The 14,504-nt window shown below is 47.6% G+C and overlaps 1 pseudogene; it reads left to right on the plus strand.

The window, feature by feature from the left end:
* The first annotated feature begins 1,769 nt into the window (after positions 1-1,769).
* On the plus strand, positions 1,770-14,170 carry LOC138556601 (probable G-protein coupled receptor 33; annotated as a pseudogene).
* The last annotated feature ends 334 nt before the right edge of the window (positions 14,171-14,504 follow it).

Here is a 14,504-nt window from a genome sequence, read left to right on the forward strand (position 1 = left end):
AGCTCTGGAGACAGTGAGCTTTTCAGGGAAGGAGAGGAAAGTAAGAATACCTCCGAGGAGGTGCAGCTGGCAGTGGGACTTCTTAGAGATGTCAGAGATGTGAGGAGAGAAGGAGAGAGTGGGGTCGAAGATGACCCAAAGGTTTTTGGCCTCACAGGTGGGAGAAGGAAGAAGGCCAAGAGAGGCCGTCCAGAGTGCGACAGGAAAGGAGGGAGCAGGTTTGCTTATGAGGAGAATCTCAGTCTTACTGGCATTAAGGCAGAGATCGTTGGCAGCACACCACTCCTGGATAGTGGACAGGCAATCAGAGATGTGAGAAGAAGAAGTGGTGGCGGAAGGGGGCCTGAAAATGAGCTGAGTGTCGTCCGCATAGCACTGAAAGTTGGGGCAGAAAGCAGCAATGCAGTGGGAAAGAAGTGCCAGGTATTGGTTAAACAGCCAGGGAGAGAGGTTAGACCCCTGGGGAACACCACAGGGTGTAAAGCTGAACTTGCTTGAATGGAGCTCCCACTGTGACCTATCCAATTGCTTGCAGCCAGAAGTCTTGCTGAAACACCCTTTGACTCACTGTATAATGGTGTTGGCCAACCACAAAAGCTTAACTCTGGCAGATATGTTGGGTGGGTATACATTAACAGGCATACATGAAAAACTGTTTAACATTTAAGGACTTCAAGATCCCGGGGAGAACATTTGTAAAAAATATTGGGAATTTACTGCATTATAATTTAAAGCAAAGAGGGAGAGAAAAAATAAATAATATGGTCTACCTTACGATCCAGGCCATGTAGCACTGCCAAGTGGGCACACATCATAGTGGTTGTCCATTGGGAAGGAAGACAGAACCAGAGCCATGAGGTATGCTACGTCTCGCCTGGCCGTGATAAGGTCCCTCAATGTGCCACTTAGTCAGGAGCAGATCCCATGTCTGGAGGGTTGGGGCACTCAGGCCAGCAGCTCTGAGGGTTCCTAGGACCTATAGTGGGTTACAAGGGATTCCAGGAACAACACTTTTAAGGGTTCTGGTGATGAGAGTTGGGTGCTAAATCAGGATACACTGCCACGGGGTCTAAGCCAGCAGGGGCTCTCTAATGCTGCACTGGTGGTTGCGAGTGGCACGATTGTCTTAGCAATCACTAGTGATCAAATGCTGACATGCACAAAGCAGTTCTCTTTTTTGTTAAGAAGATCATGGCCAGCTTTCAGCAGTGTTTTCAGAACACATGCCCCTTATTTCTACCCATTTGCAGATTTAGATACAAGATTGAGTGGCCCCTGGATGTCTCTCCAAGGGTCTATTTTTTAAACATTTTTATTTGTTTTATTGGTTAAACAAAGAATTTTTAACCTTTAACATACAAAGATGTGTTAGTCCGTTCTCATTCTTGGGCATCTTTAATTGTCCTCCTCGGAACAAAGTTCCTCATTACTCACATCATTGCCCTCGTTTAACGATGTGAAAAACTGTTCCACCAATGTAAGGGCATCCAATGTCTGACCGATTTTATCTACCGTCATTAGACGTTCCCACCACTCCTCCTCTATAGTTTTATCTAACGGAGCTGTAGCACCATTCAAATACTTACTCCTTAGTCCTAGGACGTTCGGGCAGGAGACTGTCAAGTGCCTAGTGGTTTCAAGGCATTCAGGGTTTCTACAGAAGCGGCAACTGGCGTCCTGCATTGTAATCATTCTTTTCAGGAAGTGCACTTCCCTTGACGGCAGAAGATTCAGTCTGCAACGCATCTGTATGTCCCTGTAGTGGTATGATGGAAATCTCGTCAGGTATGAGGGGGTGCGGTGGTTACATTTTTTCCTTTCCCAAATGATGTTGTAAAAATAGATATTTTGGGTTTTTAGAGAATCCGTTTCAATCCAGTCCTTTACCCTTAACAGTTTCTTTGCCTTGTCCAGGTTATCTTTGAGCGTGTCTATTTGAATGTTATTATGCAGTAGTATATCTTTGCATTTCTGTTTCCAGGTCTGAAAAAATGTATCCCCCTTATTGTTCCTCGAGTTTGTTAGGATCTCAAAAGGGATTGGCGGGTGGTCCAAGGGTCGATGGTCAAGATTTCTCAGGAGTACCATTCAGGCACGGTGAGTGAAGATGTTGGAAGTGGGTGGAAAAGCAGTGTTGCGGTTCTCCTTGGCCGATGCACCAAGAGGCCTGGGAACTCCTTTGTGAATGCCACCAAATGATCAGTCTTCCAATCAGATGACAGGGACTAGCGCCAGCGAGGTTATGCTTTTCCTGTTCTTCATGGGCTAACAAGCGCATCTCAAGGACTTTGGTTCACCTGCATGTAGCCATTCTCTGCCGCTCACTCCCTAGAGAGGCCACTCTCGTGGCCCAGATAGCTCCTGTTCTTCCCACATGCCAATGGTCATCTAGGGCTCCCTAAGAAGGCTTTGAGGCACTTGGACCTTCACAGCAATACAGTCTCTAATCTTGTCAATGCCTAGGTACAGTGTGACACCTTTAAATTGCAGTATAAGCTTTCACACGGTGTGTTGAAAGTTGGTTACAGGCCGCCCAAGTCCCAGGGGCAAGTTCATCTCTAACCAAAATGGCTGCAGGGTCCATTGGATACTAGCTGGACTCCTGATAGGTGACCTTCAGATAAGGGGTGAACCTTCCATTGCAGGTACTCACCTGCCACCTCAATGTGGGAGGTCCAGATCTTCAGGAATGACTATAAGGCAACATCTTGGCCTCATACTCATGCCAGACGCTAACCCTTTGGAAGGCATTTTCCATGTAGGTTGATGCAAATCCTTGCTGCTCTGGATGTAATGGGAGTGAATCTTCTGAATATAAATCTCACTCCGTTTACCACTCAAAGCCATCACTCGGATAATTCTTTTCTACCCATGGTGAGGGCATGGATATCTGGCTGCCCCGACGATGCAGCAGAGATGCGAGGAAGTATGCTAGCTGGCAAGGCTGTGGCGGGCAGGGCTTTTCACACATGGGTGTCTGTAGCATTTGGTCAGTGGGGCAGCCTTGTGCCGAAAGGAAATAACTATGGCACGCCTCTCAGGGGCATCTCAGTACGCAGGACCATGAACATGGTGATCTAGACACGATGAAGGGCAGCTGGCCCCACTTTGCTCATTACGTCGCGGCAGGACTGGGGATGGCTTGGCAAAGAAGATATTACCAAAAATATGTGCAAATATGAGGAATGGTCCATGCCATAAGGTGAGGTCTTATGAAGGATCCAAACAATCTAAAGCGCAGTTCTGTGAAAAGGAGTAGGCCGGCTTACTGCAACAAGCAACAGGAGAGCAGGCGGCCATCTTATATACCTACCCACACCTAGTCTAGCCAGAACAACAACAATGGCAGCCTCCCTCTCCCGCAAAACAGCTTCAAAGCCAGCCTCCGAAAAAAACACACACACACAGACACACACCCTACCTATTCCCCCCCTCCTGTAGCAGATGTGAAGCGGCTCTTGGAGGCCCATTTCCAAAGGATGTTAAGGGGCCTCCTTGCCTATAGCTGGGCAGACGTGCCTAAGGCATCTGTCTGGTGCACAGATTATAATGGAGGTGTTTCCTAATGCAAAATCCAATGGGGATTTCCTTGATTCTTTTCATTGCGGTGGCATGACAGGCTTTTTCACTGCCCCACGTCAAACAGCTGAAAGGTGGGCGAAACCTCTCTCTGATAAGAGAACGCCTTTTAAAGAGGCCTGTCTTTGGCTGGTAATTGCACATTTAAGCAGGGTCGGACTGGGACAAGAAATAGGCCCGGACACCCCAAAAAAGTGGCCCACCCCTCGCCTCAAAAAAAGTGGCCCTCAAACCATCACTCGTGAATCGCGTTAATTCACAATTTGACAGAAAATGCTATCCCAAAAACTCACACCTGGATAAATTGTGCTTTGCAACTGTGAGTCACTTTGTAATTTGTGCCCAAGACCATTGTATGCCCCAGTCCGACCCTGGGCCCAACATGGCCACGGAAGCGTGTTTTTGAAGGCGCCACCCACGCATAAAAACACTGTTTGGGATGGTGGAAATCAGAGTTGAAGATGAATTACTGTTTACGAGAACAAATTCAGTACCAAAACATCACTGAACAATGCAAGCAGCTTGGCTTTCTGCGCAACGCTACGAACATGATGTATTCACTGCCAACAGCATGAAACAACTACTAAACTAACCTACACAAACCCACTTCGCATCTGTTTAGAAACACAAAGCGCATGACCAGCTTCGCGGGCACCGGGCTATATCTGAAGCCAACATCACTTCATGCAAACAGGATGCCAACAAAACACCCGCACCCAACGCCAGTGATTGTCCCCAAGTGTACCCTAACATTTGCAGCGACATTTCGTTGCACAATAAAGCAAGGCCAGACAAAACTGAAATGCACAAGAAATGCACAAAACTGAAATGCACAAGGCTCAATCCGACCCTGTGGGCAGGAGATGACTGGGAAGGGAGAAAGTAAGCCAGGGCAGCTGTGTGCAAGGCACACGTACACGCAGCACCTGCATCGAGCTCCCTCTACAGATACCTGCCTGCTCGCCGGCATCCAGTAGCGCACACACCCGCTGCACCGATACACATAAGAACACAAAATGCACCAGGGTGGGAGAAGCACGACACCCAGAAGCCTGAATACAGCACCAGTGCAGGTGTCACCCCTTGCTGAACCCTGCAGTCCAGATGTGCACCCCCACCACGTACACATAATTATAATTATCAGTACTATTAGGTTTTTGCACGGGAAAGAAACAGGCACTTGTGCAGGGAATGCATGGGGCGCATGACGACTCTGACTACAGCACAGGACAGGTGCACGCATCACATGCAGCCACCTCCCATAATTACTAACAGCTTTCCAGCCTGCAGCCCCGAGTCCAGAGCTGCGCACACCCCCACCTCACTGATGCATGCACAAAAGAACAACACACCAGGCACTTCAGGGGCAAAGCATGGGGTGCATGGTCTGCATACAACACAGGTGCAGGCATCACCTGCAGCCACCTTCCATTACTGACATCTGTCTAGCATGCACCCTGGCTGGAGTCCAGCAGTGTTCGCGCGCGCAGACACACACCATACACGAGAACAGTTATTAAAGGGTAAGGCAAGGCATCCAGAACAACTCTGTACATAGCTCAGGGTCCCGGAGTATTCTCCACCGGGCCCAGCCCATCCCATATCACAGGCGCCCTCCGGCTCCCACCCCACTTACACACACTTCTCTCAGCCCAGTGGAAAGTTACCTGGAAGTTGCCAGAATGCCTTGCTGCCATTGCCAAAAGCCATGTTCGTGCCCGTGAAGTGGGGGCTCTTGGAAGGGGCGGGACACTGTTGAGCCTGTAGATCTACTATTATCCCAGAGGGGGATCTCAGTGTCTGGGCGCTCGGGCAAGTCACCTCTGCACATCCTGCAGCGGGGGTCAGCAGGAATCTCAGGGGGCCACGCCCTTGAAGGTGGGGCTTAGCAGGCACTGCCCAGGCGGAAGAGGCTTGTCGGTCTCTCTAAGTCAATAGGCAAATAGGATTGCGCGCTGTCTGTCCTAGAGTTGCCTACTTTATTGTTCCAATATGTTGGCATGTGAGGAGGAGCCTCAGCTGGGGGCTGGATTCCTCTGTTCAATTGGGCAGGTGGCCTGTGCCACTGTGTTGCAGTCTCATCGGCCCACCCAGTCCAACCCTACCCCCGGACCCCACCCCAGAACGTTAGTGCACGCTTTCCTGGAGGGAAGGAAGAAGCAATTTGCAATTTGTTGCAAATACGCACGGGCCCATCCCGGCCGACCCGGGACTCGTGTCACGTTGTTACTAAATAGTAACACTGCTGGCACCAGGGTGTCTCAGCAGTTGGCTCGCCTGAAGGCTGCAGCAGGCACCCTGAGCATGGTGGAAAAGGAAATCAATGTAATGTACGTTTCTTAAAGTAAGGTACATTACATTAAACCCTTCCTTACCAAACCGGCCCAGGCGTGGGCTTTCAACAACCGGCCCCCAGGGCCTCGCCCGCCTCATGATTTCGGCCTGGCTACGGGTTGAATGGTCGACAGCTCAATCTGATCCTGCATTTAAGGTGATACAACCTATAGTTTGTGAAGACGGATGCTTTGTTAGCGACTATGTGCATACAAATAGCCCACCCTTGAGTCTTCATTCTGTGGCAAAATCTTGATAAAGCAATGAATGGAGGGGGCGAGTAGTTGCAGATTATCACAGGACAGGTTTACTGACTCCTGAATAAAGAAAGGCATCTGTAGTGGCTATACGGGTGTATTACTTATTCTTAAGTGGATATAAGGGCCACAGTATTCACCCAATGTTGTGCATGTAATTTTTAATGTTTCCAAAGAGTTACACACAAAAACTCTAAAAAGTGGAACCCAGTAAGAAATAAACAGTGATGCTATTGTAGAGATTTTCAAATATGCAAGATTGAAAAGCACACAGTTTGAGAAACAATATTATGCTTTTTCACACCTTCAATGCACAGTCTAAGGGTTTTGACACATACAGTGGACTTGCATTTCTTATGTTTCAACGAGTCTCCAGTTTTTCCAACTAACATATGTATTAGCATCTTACTGGCAGGCCCATCCAAATAATTGCCTGCAGGGATTGTTACTGCACAACCAGATACGGAATAGTCATGCGCCAGTGTGTTGAGATGAAAGATTGTCAAAGGCTAGTGCATGTTTTTGCACCCTCTGTGTTGTGCTTTAGTCATAAAGTATGTCAAGACATTAATTACATGCAAAACATTGGGTAAGTAACTTGGCCCCGCTTGAAATGTAATTTCCGTGCTCTGGCTATGATAATTGATTCCGAATGTTCAAGTGTGTGTCAATTTCTTTCTAAGGTTATGGCCCTGTAGATAAAGGGACTGTGCAGGACTGAAGGTCTTGCATGCTTCTCTCTGCAGCCAATGCAGTTTAAAGTGGACAACCTGTTATTCTTTTCTTTCTAAAAGCTCTGTGAGTGATTTGCTTTCTTGCTCATTTATCGTGTGCCCACCATCTGATGAAGACGTCTATGGGACTTTTAAAGCTTATGCATCTACCATCTCAGCATAATATTTTCAGTTAGCCCAAGCAAATGTGTCAAAACTTGGATTTTGTTTGACAGATATTCTACAGACTTCAAGAAGTTTAGGAACAAATAAAGAAATAATGTAGATTCAGTCGCTTGCAGATCTGCGTGTGCAGACCGGGAGTCTGGTCCACTTCTGCTGTTCCTGCTTGCCTCCAAATGAGGTCACACAGGGTTTCAATCCTCATCCCGAACACATGGCCACATGGCCGAGGACACATGCTTCTGAGAAGACAACATCCATTACTGGGCCACAGACCACTGTGGTTTGACCCAAAGCTTCCTCTGTCCTCCAGGGCTTCCAAGGCTTTGCAGGGGCACACCTCTAGGTGTACGGGTCAAATAGCCAGCGAGGCAGGGCTTTTATTATTTATCATTATTATTATTATAGGTGCTGGAACGTGGGATAACGGCCCAGAGCCCTCGTTATCCGCCATCGCTTCGCTCGGGCCGATGACTTGAGCTGCCAGGCTATTATCCACCATTCCAGATCCTGGAATGGGGGATGAACGCCACATTGCTGTTGAAAATAACTTATGGAAGCATCTCCTAGCTACTCCCAAGACAGGCGTTTGCGTGCATTTGCGTCTTTAATACATTGTTAAAACAGTTTTTAAGCTAGAAAGGCCGGGTCTAATAAATACTTAGTATTTTCGAAGATTTTTACTTGTCACTACAGAGAAGAGTTTGGTTCTTTCTTTTTATCTGACACACATGAGCTTTGAAGCAAAAACAGAGTGTCCAGCCCTCAGTGGTACATTAAAACAGGTTGCAGAACCGTGGAATGACCACAGATTCACCCTATGCAGAAACAGCTCCTCGCAGTGACTTTCAACATGATGAAGTGCAAAAGTGAATGACTAAATCGCAGTGTGTTCAGGGTGTTGCCTGTTCTGGATTGTTCACTAGGACCGTGTGCTGTAAGGTTGCCCTTCTTTACACAGGAAACTGCTCATGTTGTTTGGGTACAGGCATCCTTTATCTACTCACCAGAACCGATAACATTGGAAAGATTTCAGGCCAGTAGTACTGTCTGTACTCTCACTCTCACTGGATAGTTGCTTCACTGGAAGAGGCATTCGCGCAATGAGCAGCACAAAATCTTCTGTAAACAGTGGCATGCTGGGGCCTAATCCAGGGCCTATCCAGGGCCTACAGCGGATCGCCTTCTAATATGGTGTGCAGGTGTGACTGGAATAAGAACAAGAGTTCACACACCCGCGAGGCAGGAGCGAGGAATGGCCGCCAATCAACACAGGGAGGCGGCGAGGAGCAGGAGTGACATAGAATTCTTACAATAAAGTGTGTAACAATTCAGGGGTGTTGCTAGGTCTGGAAAAGATCCGGGGCTACGCTAATGTCCATACTGTCAGGACTCGGGGCTAGCTAGCTGTTTAGTTGCTGCCCCTCAAGCTTCTATCCGGGCTACAACCAAAATACCTGGGGGTATAGCCCCTCCAGCCCTCCCCTAGCGACGCCTCTGGTACAGTTATAGGGATTGAACGTCTGTCATCTATAGCTATATATGGGATTTGCTTTGATATGTAGCATGTTGCTGCCATTTGCATGGTCTCTTGGTACTTCGGGATATGCAACAAAACAACAAAACGATTTGGTTAATTGGGACAGAGGGAACAGTGCCGGGTTGCTTTGCTGTTATGATGAAGTGTGTGGATCTGTCTGTTAGTATGTTTGGAGGTGAGTGGTGCCAAGGGTGTTTGAGGTATGTGTGTCCTGTAGGGATCTTCATGTGCTCCTAGAATGAGGAAGGGTTGGAATGGGGCTGTGTTATACAAGGAGAGCGGGAGAGGTGCAGAGTTCAGATGGTATTACTGTGTATACTAAGGTGGTGGCTGCTAGCTGTCATTCACATGGTGTTCGTGAATGGCTAAGCTGATGTGTGTAGTATAAGATGTAATATAGACTATTGAGCAGGTTAGTGAGGGGTACCGACAGTCGAGACGCCAAAATATTGCAAAGCAGGTAAGTGCGCAGCAAGTGTGAAAGGCATGGTGAGACAGGACAAAGCACCAACATGCCTATCCAGAAATAGAAAGTCCAGTGAAGAAGGCAGAGCAGTGTCCTCCTCAGGAATTGTGACACCGTCCCCATCTGGGGCCTTGCAGCTCCACTCCACAAATGCTTATCAAAAGGGTACTCCTGACTCCATAAGTGCCAGGCTAGTGGAGTGGCCAACAATGGGAGGATAGTGTGCTAACCTGGGGCCATAAGACCAGATGCATCCTAGGGAGCAGGTCTCAACAGGGTACTCTGTAAAGCAGCGTGCAAGCATAGGTCAGTCTCACATTGTGGAATCACATATCAATCACTAGCCAATGGCCTCCGGGTGTAGACAAAGAATGGGTCACTGGCGCAGCCAAAGGAGTTAGTGGTGAGAAGGACAATACTGGGCACTACTATGGAGAATTGGCTCGAAATGGTGTGAAAGGAATTTGCATCCAGCTGTGGTGTCAAGCTTCATTGTGGAGTGGAACTGTTCAAGGCATTATCCTGGTACAGTTTAGATACCTGAGTCTCCGACAAAGGTACAATGTCACTAGTAAAAGTTCATGGAATGGAGCCGGCATGAATGATGAGCACCTGGAGTAACACAGCTACCAGGACTAAGCTCTTTTTGAGTGGTGCAAATAGTTGAGCTTTGGTGTAGAACGTGTCAGCATAGAAAAAGATTGCAGGGCCAAAGATCACTGTCGGTGTTCATGGTTGCTATTTTGCACTTTAAGTAGCTATGCAACACAAATGAACTATCCATAGGGAAACATAAATGTCTGCAATCCAGGAGTTTAACAACGTTGGCTTCCTTCAAGGTAACTATGCGGCAGTGCGGTGCTATACAGCACAAGGCTCAGTCCAAATCCAGGAACATGTGACACAAGCAAGAATCTGTTGAGTGAAACAATTATATGGCAACAAGCATGATGACTGTGGGATGGATCTGGCATTAGTGAAAAGCAGGGTTATACATGGCTCCGACCTGGGGTTATACCAGCCTAGGAGCAAGATATGTATGAGTGATCCAATTGGCTAGACCTGGGTGAGGAACAACTCAGCTTAGGGATTAGTCACAGGGCAAATTGGCAGTACTGGTGCTAGCAATGTTTATGTTCCTTGGAGCCAAAAGGTGCAATCCAGGAGCGAGCATCAGTGTCTGCAATACGGGAAAAATTGCCTTTGGTCAGATAGTTACGCTGCACTGAGGAGTAACATGGCACCTGATGAAGTTTGACTTGACCAAGATGCGAAACAATTCTTTGTCAATAAACCAGAAAAACGATCTCTCATAAGGAAACATGCAACACAAGTTGTGACCCAGAAGTCCAAGTCTTTGGTATCTGTCCAGAAGTTGTTGGAAGAACAGGGTGAGACCTGTTTGGAGGAGACCTTCACAGAGCAGCTGACTCTAGTGACCTCATCAGATGTGATAGGAGAGAAGGAAGAGAGAAAGTCAGAGGGGGGACGGGGCACAATAGGTGGCAGGTGGGTGGGGAAAGCAGAGGGGGAAAGGTAAGCGAGAGTGCCCAGGATTTCCTGAGTTTTTGCAGTGAACTGTGTGGCCAGCGCATTGCATAGGATCTGGGAAGGAAGAGGTGAGGTGGAGACTGCGGAAGAGTTTGCTAGTTCCTTGCAGATTTTAAAGACTTCAGCCATGTTGTTGGATGCACCAGAGACGCAAGCCTGAATGTGGGTCCTTTTCTAGGAGCAAATGGAATGTTGGTATTGCCTTTGGTGCAGGCGATAGGCCAGTTTGTCAGATGGTGAGCCTGAGGTCTGCCACTTCCGTTACGCAGCTCTGCACATGCATTTCAGGGCTGCAAATTCACAGTCGTACCAGGTGTTACGCTTGAAGGCATGTTTCAGGCCGATCCTGATTACTGGGGCAAGAAATGTCAAGAGTCTTAGTGATGGAAAATGGAGGATGTTGAGAGCGGAGTCAGAGGTAGAGTCTGCGGTGGGAGGAGAGGGGGATGAATATGGATCCGAGGGCAGCAGCTGACACTCGTTTCATCAGACGGATGTTTGTGAATGAGGTTGGCAGGGCTGGGGGAGGTGCAGTCAGATGGCAAAGAGGACCCAGCTGAGAGGAGAGGAGAGAATGGTGTGAGAGTGGGGTGGTGAGTGAGGAGAGCAAAAGATCAGTGTGGATGTTGGCATTGAGAGTGTGTGCAGCCGAATGGGTAGGACCAGAGGGGAGAATGGAGAGGGAGAGTGAGGTGCAGAGGTCACAGAAGAAAGTGGTGCATGGGATCAAGTGCAGTCTTCTACGCCTGTGGTGCATGCCTGTTATAGAGCTGGAATGTGTGCAAATCTCATGTTTCTGGCACCTTCGACACAATAAGCAGGAAGGCCTTTCAGTCACTGCTGACATGTACTTGAATCAGTGACTTGGAGGTGTGACACACTCCACAGGTACCAAACCATGGAGTCCTCGTAAAATAAACACAGTTATTGTTTTTTCTGAGTAACCACTCATCAGTAGGAAATGTCAGAGTGCCCTAATACAGTGGTCAAAAGGCTCTTTTTCTGGTTAAAGTCTTGTCAGGGTGACCTGTAATGAGTGGGCTATCAGGGATGTGGAATGGCGAGAGAGCCGCCGCACTCTAGAGTCCTGAGTGGAGTGAAGTGTGTGCGGGGAGGGGGCTTTTGTACTTCGCCTGCAGCCCTTTTAAGCGACTTGAAGGTGGCGTGAAATGCTGTGCAAGAAAAGTACTACCTATTCAGTGACACTTATTGATTACACACAGTGCTCCAGTAGCACTTCCATCACACACGCAACCGGCCGCTTTTTCGTCTTCTTGCTGACAGATTGTATCCATCAGCTGTGATTTTTGGATACCGAGGCTTGAGCCTCATTACTCCATCTTCTCGGGTTGAGTGTGTAGTCATGGGTTAGGATTCTTCTTGGTCTGTGTGGACTTGTCACAGTAGGGCTGGTTTCACAGGGTCTTCACCGCGAGAGGCCGCGGGTAGCATGCACCCGTGTGCAGCATCGCCATGATGTTCCAGGGATGTATGTCATGTCTTCCTGCTATGCTGCCATGGCAGTGTTTGCCATGATGCCATGCTATGCTTAGTTGTTATCTTATTAGGAGCCATGTTATTCATCTATGGGCCTGATTCACAGAAGCATTGTATAATGGCCCAGTCCCATAGGAAATCGTTCTGTAGATCAGGCCCTATATGTCGAGGTCTACAGCATGCTGCGTTGTTTTGCTACACTGCGGTTTCTTACTCTAGTGAGATATCCTATGCTAAGCCAAGCTATTTCATGCAATCATTTTGTTTTCATTCATTTGCTTTTATTCAGCCCTAGGCCATAAAAGTCGCAAGAATATTTACAACACTACAATAGAAACCAAGACAATCGTTTACATTTTAAACTAATGGATGGAAACATTTACAAAGAGCATACAATTCATTATTACATAATTCAAATAGATCAAAAGCATAGGATGATCATAAAATCCTGGGGGGAGAAGATGCTCGCAGCCCCCATCACATTAATCAATAACAAACACGCATCTCATCTATAAGCATGACACAACGATGGTAATCCAATGGCTCTCTCCCAGTTCCCGTGGTCTTAAGAGCCAGGCTCAATGAATACAGTGGGCTCCCCAATAAACAATGTTTAGATCATCTGTTTCTTTGCATAACACTAATGCGTCTACGAAGGTGTTAATACCTGCTGATCTTAGCAATGGTTTCCAGTATAGTCCGCTCAGTGCCCTGAGGGCAAATAAAAAGAAAGTGCATGACTGTCTCCTCCTCCAGTTCACAGAGGGCACAAATACCCATAACAGTAACACCCTAGAATTTTGTGAAACTTGCCACCCTAAGAGCACCTAACCTGGAATCAAGAAACAAAAAGCGGGCACAGGAGGGTGTGGGGGGCTTAACAATAATGAGAGAACGTTCATAACCAAATCCCTTTTTACTCCTTAGCCATGTGTCGAATTGGGAACTTCTGTAGGGCTTTTTGCATACTCTTAACACCTGCAAGCATTAGCAAGCCTTCAAAATGAAACATTTACAACCAAAGAAAGTTTCTAACTCTTTTGTGTTTTTTAGGATATACTGGCTGATAAATACATGAGCCTCTATTTCGCTAACCTGATTAACCTGACCGGAAGCGGAGAAAACTGCCAACCTGGTCATTGGCGGCTTGCACCTTCTGCCGTTTGGGTCTGGAGTTGCGGTGAACAGTCTTGTAATCTGGGTGCTTTGTTTCAAGTTGAAAAGAGGCGCGAACGTTATTTGGTTCTTCCATCTCATTTTGGTCAACACTGTGGTCACCGCACTTGCGCCTTTCCTAGGCATTGCTTTTCTCATGGAACATTGTGCCCCCGGCTTGGACACGTGCAAGCTGGTGAGTGCTCTTGTTCGGCTGTAGGGTGTTCACACCTGGCTTCCTTCTCACAGTCATCAGCATTGACCGTTACCTGCTTATCTTCCTTCCGCTGTGGTACCGGTGTCGCAGGACCAGCGGTTGTGCCTCTGCCTCCAGCATGTCCCTCTGGGCCCTATGCCTGTTGCTCAGTGCACCCCAGCTTGCTTTCAGAGAAACACTTACCACTGGGTAATCTGTTACCAGTCCATCTGCTACTCCAATTATGCACCTTTTGCCGACTGGCAACACCGTGAGACCCAAAAGCGCAGAGAAGTTCTTAAGTGGTCAATGTTTGTGATGGATTTGGTTCTGGGGTTCCTCCTAACGGTACTAATGATCACCTTTTGCTACGCGATCAAGACAAAGAGGGAAGAAGAGAGCAAGCCAAGAACACTTGTAAAGGTGGTCCAGGCGGCCATTTTGTCTTTCTTCATCTGCTGGATTCACTTTTATGTAAATTATGGTTTGAGCATGTACAAGGTACACATCCCAGGAGCCGTCAGGGTATTTAGCTTTTCCTTAATATGCAGTTTCTTCACACCTGTCTTTTACCTATGCCTGGATGAGAATTTTAAACGAACGTTCAGAAAGTCTTTCCTGTCCTTATTTCAGTCAGATGTTAGTGAGAATTTTAGGGTAAAGGCCAGCGAGAACCCTCTTCCTTCTCAGGACACATAGCATTTTGCAAATTGCCCATTATCATCAAAGGATATTGGGCCAGATAACTTAAAGAGCAAGGAGTTCAGTCAATTTTTCATAGGTGCAGAGAAATATTACAGCAATTGCACTGACAAACCGGGGCAAAAATGACATACACCCATGTGCCCCGTGCAAAGATGACATTGCACATGTTCGTCATTGCAAATGTTGGTGGCAAATTGCCTGACGCCAGTGCACAATACAGGCACTGGATTTAGCAACGTATGGTGCGCTACCCGAAACCCTTTGGGGATCTCGAGCCAATGGCAAGTTGTGAAGAGTGTGGGCTTCCTACAAGTCAGACCTTCCCCTT

Source organism: Ambystoma mexicanum, chromosome 1q (genome assembly GCF_040938575.1).
Source record: "Ambystoma mexicanum isolate Mex_15411 chromosome 1q, UKY_AmexF1_1, whole genome shotgun sequence".
NCBI classification, from domain to species: domain Eukaryota; kingdom Metazoa; phylum Chordata; class Amphibia; order Caudata; family Ambystomatidae; genus Ambystoma; species Ambystoma mexicanum.